General features: G+C 43.6%; 1 protein-coding gene across 3 annotated transcripts in view; it reads right to left on the reverse strand.

Annotated features, from left to right (window-relative positions):
• The window catches only part of LOC115130152 (protocadherin alpha-C2-like), a 100,745-nt gene that overhangs the window by 57,165 nt on the left and 28,634 nt on the right, over nucleotides 1-14,946 (reverse strand). The gene's annotated exons all lie outside the window — the stretch shown is intronic.

The following is a 14,946-nucleotide window of genomic DNA, read 5'->3' on the forward strand; positions in this document are numbered from 1 at the left end:
ATATACAGGCGTCCTTCCTAACTCAATTGCCGGAGAGGAAGGAAACCACTCATGGATTTCCCCAAGAGATCAATGGTGACTTAAAACAGTTATTAATGGCTGTGAAAGGAAACTGAGGATGGATCAACAATATTGTAGTTACTCCACAATACTAACTGAAATGACAAATTGAAAAGAAGGAAGTGTGTACAGAATACTATTTTTCCAAAACATGCATCTTGTTTGCAATAAGGCACAAAAGCAAAACAGCAAAACATGTGGCAAAGAAATTAACTTAATGTCCTGAATACAAAGTGTTTTGTTTGGGGTAAATCCAATAAAACACATCACTGAGTACCACTCTTCATATTTTCAAACATGGTGGTGGCTGCATCACGTTATGGGCATGCTTGTTATCAGCAAGAACTAGGGAGTTTTTTAAGATTAACATAAATGGAAAAGAGCTAAGCACAGGTAAAATCCTAAAGGAAAACCTGGTTCAGTCTGCTTCACAACAGACACTGTGAGACAAATTCACCTTTCAGCAGGACATTTGAGCTGTTCTTGCCAAAGTATGGACTTGGTCTTTTACCATATAATGCTATCTTCTGTATACCCCGACATCTACCACAACACAAATTGATTGACTCAATCGCATGAAGAAAGAAAGAAATTCCACAAATGTGCTCAAATAGACAGACCCGTGCTATACAGCAGACCAATCCAAACTCATCTCTCGGCAAATCCAGCCCAATCATTATCTCAGCCAATCATGGCTAGTGGGAAGGTTGCTGGCTTTTTCTCTGACTAAACCAGCTAGGCTCGTAATTTAACAATTGTATTTGTATTTGTATTTACAGATGGCATACACGTTTGCTATTAAGGTACATGAAAGTGCACAAGTTCGAGAACGCATTCCTGACAAAAAAAAGCATTTTGATTTAAAAAAAAAAGTTAACGTTCAAATGGCTCTCTTGTTAAGTAGTGACCAGGGACATATGCCTAGTTTCCTGAAACAGGTCACAAATGTACTTTTAACAAGGCACAACTGTTAATTGAATTGCATTCCAGACAGTGGCGATTTTAGCATGTAAATCTTGGTGCGGCAAAAAAAAAAATCAAAAGTGGGATGTATGCGAGCAAAGCCACTACACAACACAACACTAAACAACACATGAATTGCACTATAGCAGTGATGAACGGAGTCCACAAACTGTTAGGGCCTAGATAAAGCTGTCCCAACAGCAGTCCCAACATCTTACCACTGCTAAACCTGGCTATCAGCGGAGCCTTGTCTGGCAGCGAAACAGTTCATTCAGCCTCATTTACTGCCTTTAAAAAAACATAGCTAATATGGCTGACTTGCTTAAACAAATGTGGTTTCTAATGACAATTGAGATGTACAAACTATGGCATAAGGGGACGACAAGTGGATAAGAGGCCAATTGTAATTTCGATTGAGAAACAGATGACTCACAAGTCCTCAACTGGCAGCTTCATTAAATAGCACCCACAAAACACAAGTCTCAACGTCAACAATGAAGAGGATACTCCGAGATGCTGGCCATCTAGGCAGAGTTCCTCTGTCCAGTGTCTGTGTTCTTTTGCCCATCTTAATCTATATTTGTATTGGCCAGTCTGAGATATGGCATTTTCTTTGCAACTCTGCCTAGAAGGCCAGCATCCTGGAGTCGCCTCTTCACTGTTGACATTGAGACGGGTGTTTTGCGGGTACTATTTAATGAAGCTGCCAGATGAGGACTTGCGAGGCGTCTATTTCTCAAACTAGACACTCTAATGTACTTGTCCTCTTGCTCAGTTGTGCAACGGGGCCTCCCACTCCTCTTCCTATTCTGGTTAGAGCCAGTTCTGTTCTGTGATCTGTGAAGGGACTGTTACATAGCATTGTACGAGATCTTCAGTTTCTTGGCAATTTCTCGCATGGAATAGCCTTAATGTCTCAGAACAAGAATAAACTGACGAGTTTCAAAATAAAGTTATTTGTTTCTGGCCATTTTGAGCCTGTAATCGAACCCACAAATGCTGATGCTCCAGATACTCAACTAGTCTAAAGGCCAGTTTTATTGCTTCTTTAAGCAGAACAACTGTTTTCAGCTGCGCTAACATAATTGCAAAAGGGTTTTCTAATGATCAATTAGCCTTTTAAAACGATAAACTTGGATTAGCTATCACAACGTGCCATTGGAACACGAGTGATGTCTGTACGCCTATGTAGATATTACATAAAAAATCTGCCGTTCCCAGCTACAATAGTCATTTACAACATTAACAATGTGTCACGTTCTGACCTTAATTTCCTTTGTTTTGTATTTATTTAGTATGGTCAGGGCGTGAGTTGGGTGGGTTGTCTATGTTTGTTTTTCTAGGTTTTGGGAATTTCTATGTTTCGGCCTAGTATGGTTCTCAATCAGAGGCAGGTGTCATTAGTTGTCTCTGATTGAGAATCATACTTAGGTAGCCTGGGTTTCACTGTGTGTTTGTGGGTGATTGTTTCCGTGTCTGTGTTTGTTCGCCACACGGTACTGTTTCGGTTTTGTTCACGTTTATTGTTTTGTATTCATTGAGTGTTCAGTTCATGTTTTTAAATAAACAACCATGGACACTTACCACGCCGCATCTTGGTCCGATCCTTGCTACACCTCCTCTTCAGACGAAGAGGAGGAAAACCTTTACACAATGTCTACACTGTATTTATGATCAATTTAACGTTATTTTAATGGACAGAAAATGTGCTTTTCTTTCAAAAACAAGGACATTTCTAAGTGAACCCAAACATTTGAACGGAAGTGTATATTTTCTTTACATTGTTTGCAAACTGATATGTGACAAGAATTAATGCCAAAATAATATACAATACCGGTCAAAAGTTTTAGAACACCTACTCATTCAAAGATTTTCTTAATTTTTTTACTATTTTTTACATGGTAGAAAAGTAGTGAAGACATCAAAACTATGAAATAACAGATATTGAATCACATAGTAACCCCAAAAAGTTTTAAACAAATCAAAATATATTTTACATTTTAGATTCTTCAAATAGCCACAGTTTTCCTTGATGACAGCTTTGCACACTCTTGGCATTCTCTCAACCAGCCCACTCCTCCATACAGACCTTCTCCAGATCCTTCAGGTTTCGGGGCTGTCGCTGGGCAATATGGACTTTCAGCTCCCTCCAAAAATGTTCTATTGGGTTCAGGTCTGGAGACTGGCTAGGCCACTCCAGGACCTTGAGATGCTTCTTACGGAGCCACTCCTTAGTTGCCCTGGCTGTGTGCTTCGAGTCGTTGTCATGCTGGAAGACCCAGCCACGACCCATCTTCAATGCTCTTACTGAGGGAAGGAGGTTGTTTGCCAAGATCTCGCGATACATGGCCCCATCCATCCTCCCCTCAATACGGTGCAGTCGTCCTGTCCCCTTTGCAGAAAAGCATCACCAAAGAATGATGTTTCCACCTCCATGCTTCACGGTTGGGATGATGTTCTTGGGGTTGTACTCATCCTTCTTCTCTTTCCAAACACGGCGAGTGGAGTTTAGACCAAAAAGCTCTATTTTTGTCTCACCAAACCACATTACCTTCTCCCATTCCTCCTCTGGATCATCCAGCTGGTCATTGGCAAACTTCAGACGGGCCTGGACATGCGCTGGCTTGAGCAGGGGGACCTTGCGTGCGCTGCAGGATTTTAATCCATGACGGCGTAGTGTGTTACTAATGGTTTTCTTTGAGACTGTGGTGCCAGCTCTCTTCAGGTCATTGACCACGTCCTGCCGTGTAGTTCTGGGCTGATCCCTCACCTTCCTCATGATCATTGATGCCCCACGAGGTGAGATCTTGCATGGAGCCCCAGACTGAGGGTGATTGACCGTCATCTTGAATTTCTTCCATTTTCTAATAATTGCGCCAACAGTTGTTGCCTTCTCACCAAGCTGCTTGCCCACTGTGTATATATATTTACTTTTTTGCAAATAATGTGGGTCTCGAAGCCCCACCTGCCATGAATGACGGGTCGCATCTGATTCCAGGTGACTACCTCATGAAGCTGGTTGAGAGAATGCCAAGAGTTTGCAAAGTTGTCATCAAAGCACAGGGTGGCTACTTTGAGGAAAGTCAAATATAAATATATATTTGATTTGATTTGTTTTCTACATGATTCCATATGTGTTATTTCATAGATTTGATGTCTTCACTATTATTCAACAATGTAGAAAATAGTAAAAATAAAGAAAAACCCAGGAATGAGTAGGTGTGTCCAAACTTTTGACTGGTAATGTATGTAAATAATGTAATAAATTTGCAAAAATGTCTAAACACTTTGGCGTTATGGGGTATTGTGTGTAGATTGGTGAGAAATAAAATATATTTAATCCTTTTTGAATTCAGGCTGGAACACAAGAAAAATGTGGAATAAGTCAAGGGGTATGAATACTTTCTGAAGGCACTGTATCTCCTATTAATACATCCAGAGCAGAAACATATATCTTCAACACCTCCCGGTGCACTGAGATGAGATCAAAGACAACTATGCGGCAAAACTATTAACTGCATTGCATCATGTCTGATTAATAACATTCTACTAGTCTAGCAGCATCAGCACTTTAACTTTTTAAAACCATGTATTATTAAAGACTACATATACTTCTAACAAGAATCTCCATCTAAAGACTCAGGAATCTAAGGCCCTACTCGAAAGTGTTGGGCGGGTTTACCCCTGTGTATTTAACTCGTTAATAACATGCTTTAGAACCTCTTCATCTCAGATATCAAATCGTAGTTTCAATAGAGATGATGATTCCTTTCCCATGTATAAAGAATGAGGTGGAGAGACTGTTCTGGATTTGCTTGACTGTGCCTTCCCCAGTGTATCCTCCTTTCAGTGTAAAGGGTTGGATGGAGAGACTGTTCTGGATGCGCTTGGCTATGGCTTCCCCAGTGTATCCTCCTTTCAGTGTAAAGGGTTGGATGGAGAGACTGTTCTGGATGCGCTTGGCTATGGCTTCCCCAGTGTATCCTCCTTTCAGTGTAAAGGGTTGGATGGAGAGACTGTTCTGGATGCGTTTGGCTATGGCTTCCCCAGTGTATCCTCCTTTCAGTGTAAAGGGTTGGATGGAGAGACTGTTCTGGATGCGCTTGGCTATGGCTTCCCCAGTGTATCCTCCTTTCAGTGTAAAGGGTTGGATGGAGAGACTGTTCTGGATGGGCTTGGCTATGGCTTCCCCAGTGTATCCTCCTTTCAGTGTAAAGGGTTGGATGGAGAGACTGTTCTGGATGGGCTTGGCTATGGCTTCCCCAGTGTATCCTCCTTTCAGTGTAAAGGGCATGACAGAACTAAAAGCCATGTAAATCTCTCCCCTGGAGTCCTGGAAGGGTTAAACAGCACTTGGTCTGTCCCTGTTCTGCCTGAAAAGAAATCTAACAGATTCATGTTGTGGTAAACAAAGCTATCTGAGACAGCAGGCAGCCACCGGTCCCCTCTATCACTCCACTCAGAACCCTGGCTTTGTGTCCATGCTGGGTGGATGGGGATGGATGTGGAAGAACCCTGTGGTTCTGAGCATGACAAAGCTAATCTAATGACTGCACAACAGCCTTACGCCATAAGGTGTGTGTGTGTGCGTGTGTGTGTGTGTGTGTGTGTGTGTGTGTGTGTGTGTGTGTGTGTGTGTGTGTGTGTGTGTGTGTGTGTGTGTGTGTGTGTGTGTGTGTAATTTGAGTGGGCCAGTGACACATCATACTACTGAAACCCACTCAGTACCAGTCAAAGGACAGGCTGACTGGCTTTATATAGCATTCACAGACAGACTGTCAGTGTACTGTATTTCCCTTTAGATCAAAATCTAATACATTGTTTAGTAGACTACCTTGGGAATGAGTGTGTGTTCAGTCATTTTATCTGTGACCAATTCTCAACCCTTAGTATGTCCGCTTACCTGGGAAACACATATTTAATTGTTTTCTTCCTCCTCATCCTGACTGCCTCTCCTTGACCCTCTTTTACATGATATTTTACATGATCTCACACTCCCTGGTCAAACCTGTACCCTTATTGCTGTCTTCCTCTCCCTCCCTCTCTCTCAATCCCCTTTCCTCTCTCGATTCTCACTATGATTTTCTTCCTTTCCACTCTCTCTTTGTCCATCTTTGAATGTGATAAATGAGAGGATGGCTTAGTGGGGGTGGATGCACATTTGCAGCTCTCTCTCTCTCTCTGAGAAACAGACTGGTGCACTATCAGTAATGAGGATCATCTCCATGGCAACCTCCATGGCAACCTCAGCTGAGTTCCCATCCCCTTGCCAAAACCCACACCCAGGAGGGAGGAAAACAGGAAGTGATGTTTTAACACACGTCCATGAAACAAAACCAGGACAAGGAGTCAACTGTCTGGAGGGGCCCAATTATCATTAGCCCAATCACATTGACCACGATGCAATCAACATCTGAGCCAGATCTCTGGGGGTAAGGGTGGGGTGAGGAGAACAATTCTAAGTCATGTTTTTGGGTCACAATAGTTGATCCCATCTGGATGGTTACTGAACCTAAATGACTTACAGTAGGTGAATTATGGCCCTGCTGTGTAGAAATACCATCCAGTTCAGATGTGAAGCACTTAGCTGGCTACCTCATCCAGGATAATGTCCTTAGATAATCAATAATGTAATGCTTTTTGCAACACTGGGGCCAGCAGAGCAGAGGAAGAGGCTTTACGCCAACATACAGTCACTGCAATACACGTATTAATAAAGAACTGACACACAGCTAAATACATGACTACATACACTGCTGCTATTACAAAAGAAGAAACACACCACATATGCTGCAATACTCTGAAATACAAATAATATCTATTGCTATGAAGCAGAACACACACACTCACACATACTCAGAGAACACACTGACAAACACACACCCACCCACACACAGAAGTAGTGGTGATCTGAGGGATATGAATAAGCCCCTCGACCTCATTCCCCTAGCCCTTTGTCCCGCCTCCCCTGTTTAGCTGTGATTGACAGCTGGATTCCTGCCGGTGCTGTCAGCCCCGCCCAGCCCAGGGTGTACCTCGCTGAGACGCCAGGGCTCCAAGAGATCCCTGCTGCTGCAGCACAGAACGGAAAATTACCAGCGCCTCCCCCTCCTGTTCTGTCTCTCTCTCCCTCCCTCACACACACACACAGTGAGCAGCAGTATACAGAGCACATACTGAACCACTCAAAAGCAAAGAGACAGCTCCAGGCTGTTATTACTGGAGCCATGCTGGAGCCATGCTGGAGCCATACTGGAGCCATGCTGGAGCCATACTGGAGCCATACTGGAGCCATACTGGAGCCATGCTGGAGCCATACTGGAGCCATGCTGGAGCCATACTGGAACCATGCTGGAGCCATGATGGAGCCATGCTGGAGCCATGATGGAGCCATACTGGAGCCATGCTGGAGCCATACTGGAGCCATACTGGGCCCAAACGTATCAGAGAGAGAGAGATAGCATGGCAATATAGAGAATCTGTTATTTATTACTCTCAGACACCTAGTGATCTTCCTAACACACCCTGACCCACTACCACATGCACAGCACTGCAACATTCAGAACCCCTGTGTGATCATAGAGAGCCCCAAAGCACATGGAGAAGACTAAAATATGAGCCAACCAAAAGATCATACCGTGGCTCTGAGCTTGTATTTTACTTAGTTGTTTATACTGACCCACCACTCACTAAAATGAGGTCAGTGCATTATCAAATAGTATGAAATAATGTATTAACAAACAGGATACATCATAGCGCTTAATGTGAGGCAGTGCCTAGGAGCTCACAATATTAACAAAACCACTTGAATGCCACTGGTTACAAACAAGCACCACTTTAAATGGCAAAAAGAAAGCTAAGTCCACACAAGTAGATAGCGTTTGCAGTTGATATACACAGTTTGTGGTCAAATAAAAGGGTCTGAGCAGCTTACATGCTGAGCGGATCAAGCCGCCCTGACATACTTAGTGTATGTTAATGAAAATGGGGAGAATCCTGTTTACAGCGTGCTGAGGCAGATAGTGCACATGTCTGGGGAGAGGGATGATATTTCACCATTCCTCCTCTCAGCTGCTACCCACACACTCCCACAATACACACACACTCCCACAATACACACACACTCCCACAATAAACACACACTCTCACAATACACACACACTCCCACAATACACACACACTCCCACAATACACACACACTCCCACAATACACACACACTCCCACAGATACACACACACACACACTCCCACAGATACACACACACTTCCACAGATACACACACTCCCACAGATACACACACACTTCCACAGATACAGATACACACACTCCCACAATACACACACACACTTCCACATATACACACACACTTCCACACACACTTCCACAGATACACACACTCCCACAGATACACACACACACTTCCACAGATACACACACACTCCCACAGATACAGATACACACACTCCCACAATACACACACACTTCCACATATACACACACACTTCCACACACACTTCCACAGATACACACACACTTCCACAGATACACACACACACACTCCCACAGATACAGATACACACTCCCACAGATACACACACACACACACTTCCACAGATACACACACTTCCACAGATACACACACACACTTACACAGATACACACACACACTTCCACAGATACACACACACACTTCCACAGATATACACACACAGTCCCACAGATACAGATACACACACTCCCACAATACACACACACTCCCACAATACACACACACACTTCCACAGATACACAAACACACACACACACACTCCCACAATACACACACACACTCCCACAATACACACACACACTTCCACAGATACAGACACACACTCCCACAATACACACACACACTTCCACAGATACAGATACACACACACTCCAACAATGCACACACACACTTCCACAGATACAGATACACACACACTCCAACAATGCACACACACACTTCCACAGATACAGATACACACACACTCCCACAATATACACACACACTCCCAGAGATACAGATACACACGCACACACGCACACTCCCACGATACACACACACACTCCCACAGATGCAGATACATACACACTCCCACAATACACACATACACTCTCCCACAATACACACACACACTCCCACAATACACACACATACTACCACAGATACAGATAAACTCACACAAATACACACACACTCCCACAACACACACACACACTCCCACACATCCAGATACACACACACTCCCACACATCCAGATACACACACACTCCCACAGATACAGATACACACACACACACACACAGAAATACAAACACATTCACACACACTGAGAATACAAGGCCGATGGACTGAAAGAGGGAGGGGAGAGGGAAGGAGGGGGTGGGGAGAGATAGATATACTGTACATTGAAATTGAGGGAAATATTGTGAGACTGATGGAAAGCAACATGATGCGTAAAGAAATATACACAGAGATGGATTGACAGAAAGATATACAGAGAAAGAAAGAGAGATGGATACAGATGGACTGACAGAAAGATAGACAGAAAGAAAGAGAGATGGATACAGATGGATTGACAGAAAGATAGACACAGATGGACTGACAGAAAGATAGACAGAGAAAGAAAGAGAGATGGATAAAGATGGACTGACAGAAAGATAGAGAGAGAAAGAAAGAGAGATGGATACAGATGGACTGACAGAAAGATAGACAGAGAAAGAAAGAGAGATGGATACAGATGGATTGACAGAAAGATATACAGAGAAAGAAAGAGAGATGGATACAGATGGACTGACAGAAAGATAGACAGAGAAAGAAAGAGAGATGGATACAGACGGACTGACAGAAAGATAGACAGAGAAAGAAAGAGCGATGGATACAGATGGATTGACAGAAAGATATACAGAGAAAGAAAGAGAGATGGATACAGATGGACTGACAGAAAGATAGACAGAGAAAGAAAGAGAGATGGATACAGATGGACTGACAGAAAGATAGAGAGAGAAAGAAAGAGAGATGGATACAGATAGACTGACAGAAAGATAGACAGAGAAAGAAAGAGAGATGGATACAGATGGACTGACAGAAAGATAGAGAGAGAAAGAAAGAGAGATGGATACAGATGGACTGACAGAAAGATAGACAGAAAGAAAGAGAGATGGATACAGATGGACTGACAAAAAGATAGACAGAGAAAGAAAGAGAGATGGACACAGATGGACTGACAGAAAGATAGACAGAGAAAGAAAGAGAGATGGACACAGATGGACTGACAGAAAGATAGACAGAGAAAGAAAGAGAGATGGACACAGATGGACTGACAGAAAGGAGGAGGGGAAAGATAGAGAAACAGTGAGAATGGAGGAAATTAAAAATAGGAATGAGACAAGGTAACATAGACCGAAAAACAAATCAAATCAACCTTCATTTGTCACATGCGCCGAATACAACAAGTGTAGACCTTACCATGAAATGCAAGCCCTTAACCAACAGTGTAGACCTTACCATGAAATGCAAGCCCTTAACCAACAGTGTAGACCTTACCATGAAATGCAAGCCCTTAAACAACAGTGTAGACCTTACCATGAAATGCAAGCCCTTAACCAACAGTGTAGACCTTGCAAGCCCTTAACCAACAGTGAAATGCAAGCCCTTAACCAACAGTGCAGACCTTACCATGAAATGCAAGCCCTTAACCAACAGTGTAGACCTTACCATGAAATGCAAGCCCTTAACCAACAGTGTAGACCTTACCATGAAATGCAAGCCCTTAACCAACAGTGTAGACCTTACCATGAAATGCAAGCCCTTAACCAACAGTGTAGACCTTACCATGAAATGCAAGCCCTTAACCAACAGTGCAGTTCAAGAAGAGTTAAGAAAAGATTTAACAAATAGACTAAAGTAAAAAATTCTAATAAAAAGTAACACAACAAGAATAACAATAACGAGACTATATACAAAGGGTACCAGTACCAAGTCAGTGTGCGAGGGTACAGGTTAGTTGAGGTCATTTGTACATGTAGGTGGGGTGGCGTGACTACGCATAGATAATAAACAACGAGAAGCAGCGGTGTACAAAAGGGAGGGGGGGTTTAGTGTAAATAGTCTGGTGGCCATTTAACTAATTGTTCAGCAGTATTATGGCTTGGGGGTAGAAGCTGTTGAGGAGCCTTTTGGTCCTAGACTTGGCTCTCCGGTACCGCTTGCCGTGCGATAGCAGAGAAAACAGTCTATACTGGGTGACTGGAGTCTCTGACAATTGTTTGGGATTTCCTCTGACACTGCCTATTATATAGGTCCTGGATGGCAGGAAGTTTGGCTCCTTACACGGTCAGATACCGAGCAGTTGCCATACCAGGCGGTGACGCAACCGGCCAGGATGCTCTCGATGGTGTAGCTGTAGAAACTTTTGAGGATCTGGGGATCCATGCCAAATCTTTTCAATCTCCTGAGGGGGAAAATGTTTTGTTGTGCCCTCTTCACGACTGTCTTGGTATGTTTGGACCATGCTAGTTTGTTGGTGATGTGGACACCAAGGAACTTGAAACTCTCAACCCGCTCCACTACAGCCCCGTCGGTGTTAATGGGGGCCTGTTCGGCTCGCATTTTCCTGTAGTCCACGATCAGCTCCTTTGTCTTGCTCACATTGAGGGAGAGGTGATTGTCCTGGCACCACACTGCCAGTTCTCTGACCTCCTCCCTACCAGGTCGTTTCATCGTTGTCGGTAATCAAACCTACCACTGTTGTGTCATCAGCAAACTTAATGATGGTGTTTGAGTCATGTTTGCCCACGCAGTTGTGAGTGAACAGGGAGTACAGGAAGGGACTAAGTACACACCCCTGAAGGCCCCAATGTTAAGTATCAGCGTGGCAGACGTGTTGTTGCCTACTCTTACCACCAGGGGGCGGCCCATCAGGATGCCCAGGATCCAGTTGCAGAGGGAGGTGTTTAGTCCCAGAATTCTTAGGTTAGAGGTGAACTTTGTGGGCACTATGGTGTTGAACGCTGAGCTGTAGTCAATGAACAGCATTCTCACATAGGTGTTCCTTTTGTCCAGGTGGGAAACGGCAGTGTGGAGTGCGATTGAGATTGCGTCATATGTGGATCTGTTGGGACGGTATGCGAATTGGAGTGGGTCAAGGGTGTCCGGGAGGATGCTGTTGATGTGAGCCATGAGAGCCACGTGAGTGCTACGGGCAGTAATCATTTAGGCAGGTTACTTTTGCTTCCTTGAGCACAGGGACTATGTCTGTCTGCTTGAAACATGTAAGTATTACAGACACGGTCAGGGAAAGATTGAAATGTCAGTAAGGACACTTGACAGTTGATCCGCGAATGCTTTTAGTACACATCCTGGTAATCTATCTGGCCCAGCGGCTTTGTGAATGTTGACCTGTTTAAAGGTTTTGTTCACATCGGCTACCGAGAACGTTATCACACAATTGTGAGAGACGGAATCTAAAACAAAAATCCAGAAAATCACATTGTATGATTTTTAAGTAATTAATTTCCATTTTATTGCATGACATAAGTATTTGATCACCTACCAACCAGTAAGAATTCCGGCTCTCACAGATATATTAGTTTTTCTTTAAGAAGCCCTCCTGTTCTCCACTCATTACCTGTATTAACTGCACCTGTTTGAATTTGTTACCTGTATAAAAGACACCTGTCCACACACTCAATCAAACAGAATCCATCCTCTCCACAATGGCCAAGACCAGAGAGCTGCGTAAGGACATCGGGGATAAAATTGTAGACCTGCACAAGGCTGGGATGGGCTACAGGACAATAGGCAAGCAGCTTGGTGAGAAGGCAACAACTGTTGGCGCAATTATTAGAAAATGGAAGAAGTTCAAGATGACGGTCAATCACCCACGGTCTCGGGCTCCATGCAAGATCTCACCTCGTGGGGCATCAATGATCATGAGGAAGGTGAGGGATCAGCCCAGAACTACACGGGAGGACGTGGTCAATGACCTGAACAGAGCTGGGACCACAGTCTCAAAGAAAACCATTAGTAACACATTACGCCTTCATGGATTAAAATCCTGCAGCGCACGCAAGGTCCCCCTGCTCAAGCCAGCGCATGTCCAGGCCCGTCTGAAGTTTGCCAATGACCATCTGGATGATCCAGAGGAGAAATGGGAGAAGGTCATGTGGTCTGATGAGACAAAAAATAGAGCTTTTTGGTCTAAACTCCACTCGCCGTGTTTGGATGAAGATGAAGGATGAGTACAACCCCAAGAACAACATCCCAACCATGAAGCATGGAGGTGGAAACATCATTCATTGGTGATGCTTTTCTGCAAAGGGGACAGAGACGACTGCACCGCATTGAGGGGAGGATGGATGGGGCCATGTATCACAAGATCTTGGCCAACAACCTCCTTCCCTCAGTAAGAGCATTGAAGATGGGTCGTGGCTGGGTCTTCCAGCATGACAACGACCCGAAACACACAGCCAGGGCAACTAAGGAGTGACTCCGTAAGAAGCATCTCAAGGTCCTGGAGTGGCCTAGCCAGTCTCCAGACCTGAACCCAATAGAACATCTTTGGAGGGAGCTGAAAGTCCGTATTGCCCAGCGACAGCCCCGAAACCTGAAGGATCTGGAGAAGGTCTGTATGGAAGAGTGGGCCAAAATCCCTGCTGCAGTGTGTGCAAACCTGGTCAAGAACTACAGGAAACGTATGATCTCTGTAATTGCAAACAAAGGTTTCTGTACCAAATATTAAGTTCTGCTTTTCTGATGTATCAAATACTAATGTCATGCAATAAAATGCTAATTAATTACTTAAAAATCTTACAATGTGATTTTCTGAATTTTTGTTTTAGATTCCGTCTCTCACAGTGGAAGTTTACCTATGATAAAAATTACAGACATCTACATGCTTTGTAAGTAGGAAAACCTGCAAAATCGGCAGTGTATCAAATACTTGTTCTCCCCACTGTAAATGCCAACTCTCTTGGTAGATAGTGTGGTCTACAGCTTATCATACGGTACTCTACCTCAGGCGAGCAATACCTCGAGACTTCTTTAATATTAGACATCGCGCACCAGCTGTTATTGGCAAATAGACACACACCCACACCTCGTAAGACGTAGCTTCTCTGTTCTGCCGGTGCACTGAAAATTCCGCCAGCTCTATATTATACATGTCATCGTTTAGCCACGACTCAGTGAAACTTAAGATATTTCCGTATTTAATGTACTGTTGGAAGGATAATCTTAATCATAGGTCATCCATTTTATTTTCCAATGATTACACATTAGAAAGAAGAACGAACGGCACTGGGAGTTTACTCACTCGCCTACGGATTCTCAGGAGGCATTCCGATCTGCGGCCCCTTTTCCTGTGTCTTTTCTTCAAGCAAATTACGGGGATCTGGGCCTGTTCCACTGAATGCAGTATATCCATTTCGTCTGACTCGTTAAAGGAAAACGTTTTTTCCAGTCCACGGTGAGTAATCGCTGTTTTGATGTCCAGAAGTTATTTTTGGTCATAAAAAGCAGCAAGATTATGTACAAAATAACTTTAAAAATATGTTACACAAAACGCAAAAAAAATAACAAAATAGCACATCTGGTTGCGAGAATGTAAAAAGTCAGCCATGTTCTTCGGCGCCATCTTTTCAAGGGAGAGCGATAGAGAGACAGGGTAAGGGCAAAGGGATAGAGAGAAATGGATGTTAAAAGTTGGGAACCCAAGAGAAAAACAGAGACCATGAGATTGAGAGAAAGGCACAGTGAGTCAGGGAAATGTAGGAAGAAGGGGAGAGAAAGAGGGAGATATATATATATTTTTTTAAAGGTTAGAGAATGAAAGCGAATGATTACTCGAGCACTCAAAAGTGAAAGTAAGGATTGTTACAGCAAGGCTTCTTCTGTC

The sequence above is a fragment of the Oncorhynchus nerka genome, linkage group LG5 (genome assembly GCF_034236695.1).
Source record: "Oncorhynchus nerka isolate Pitt River linkage group LG5, Oner_Uvic_2.0, whole genome shotgun sequence".
Taxonomy (NCBI): Eukaryota; Metazoa; Chordata; class Actinopteri; order Salmoniformes; family Salmonidae; genus Oncorhynchus; species Oncorhynchus nerka.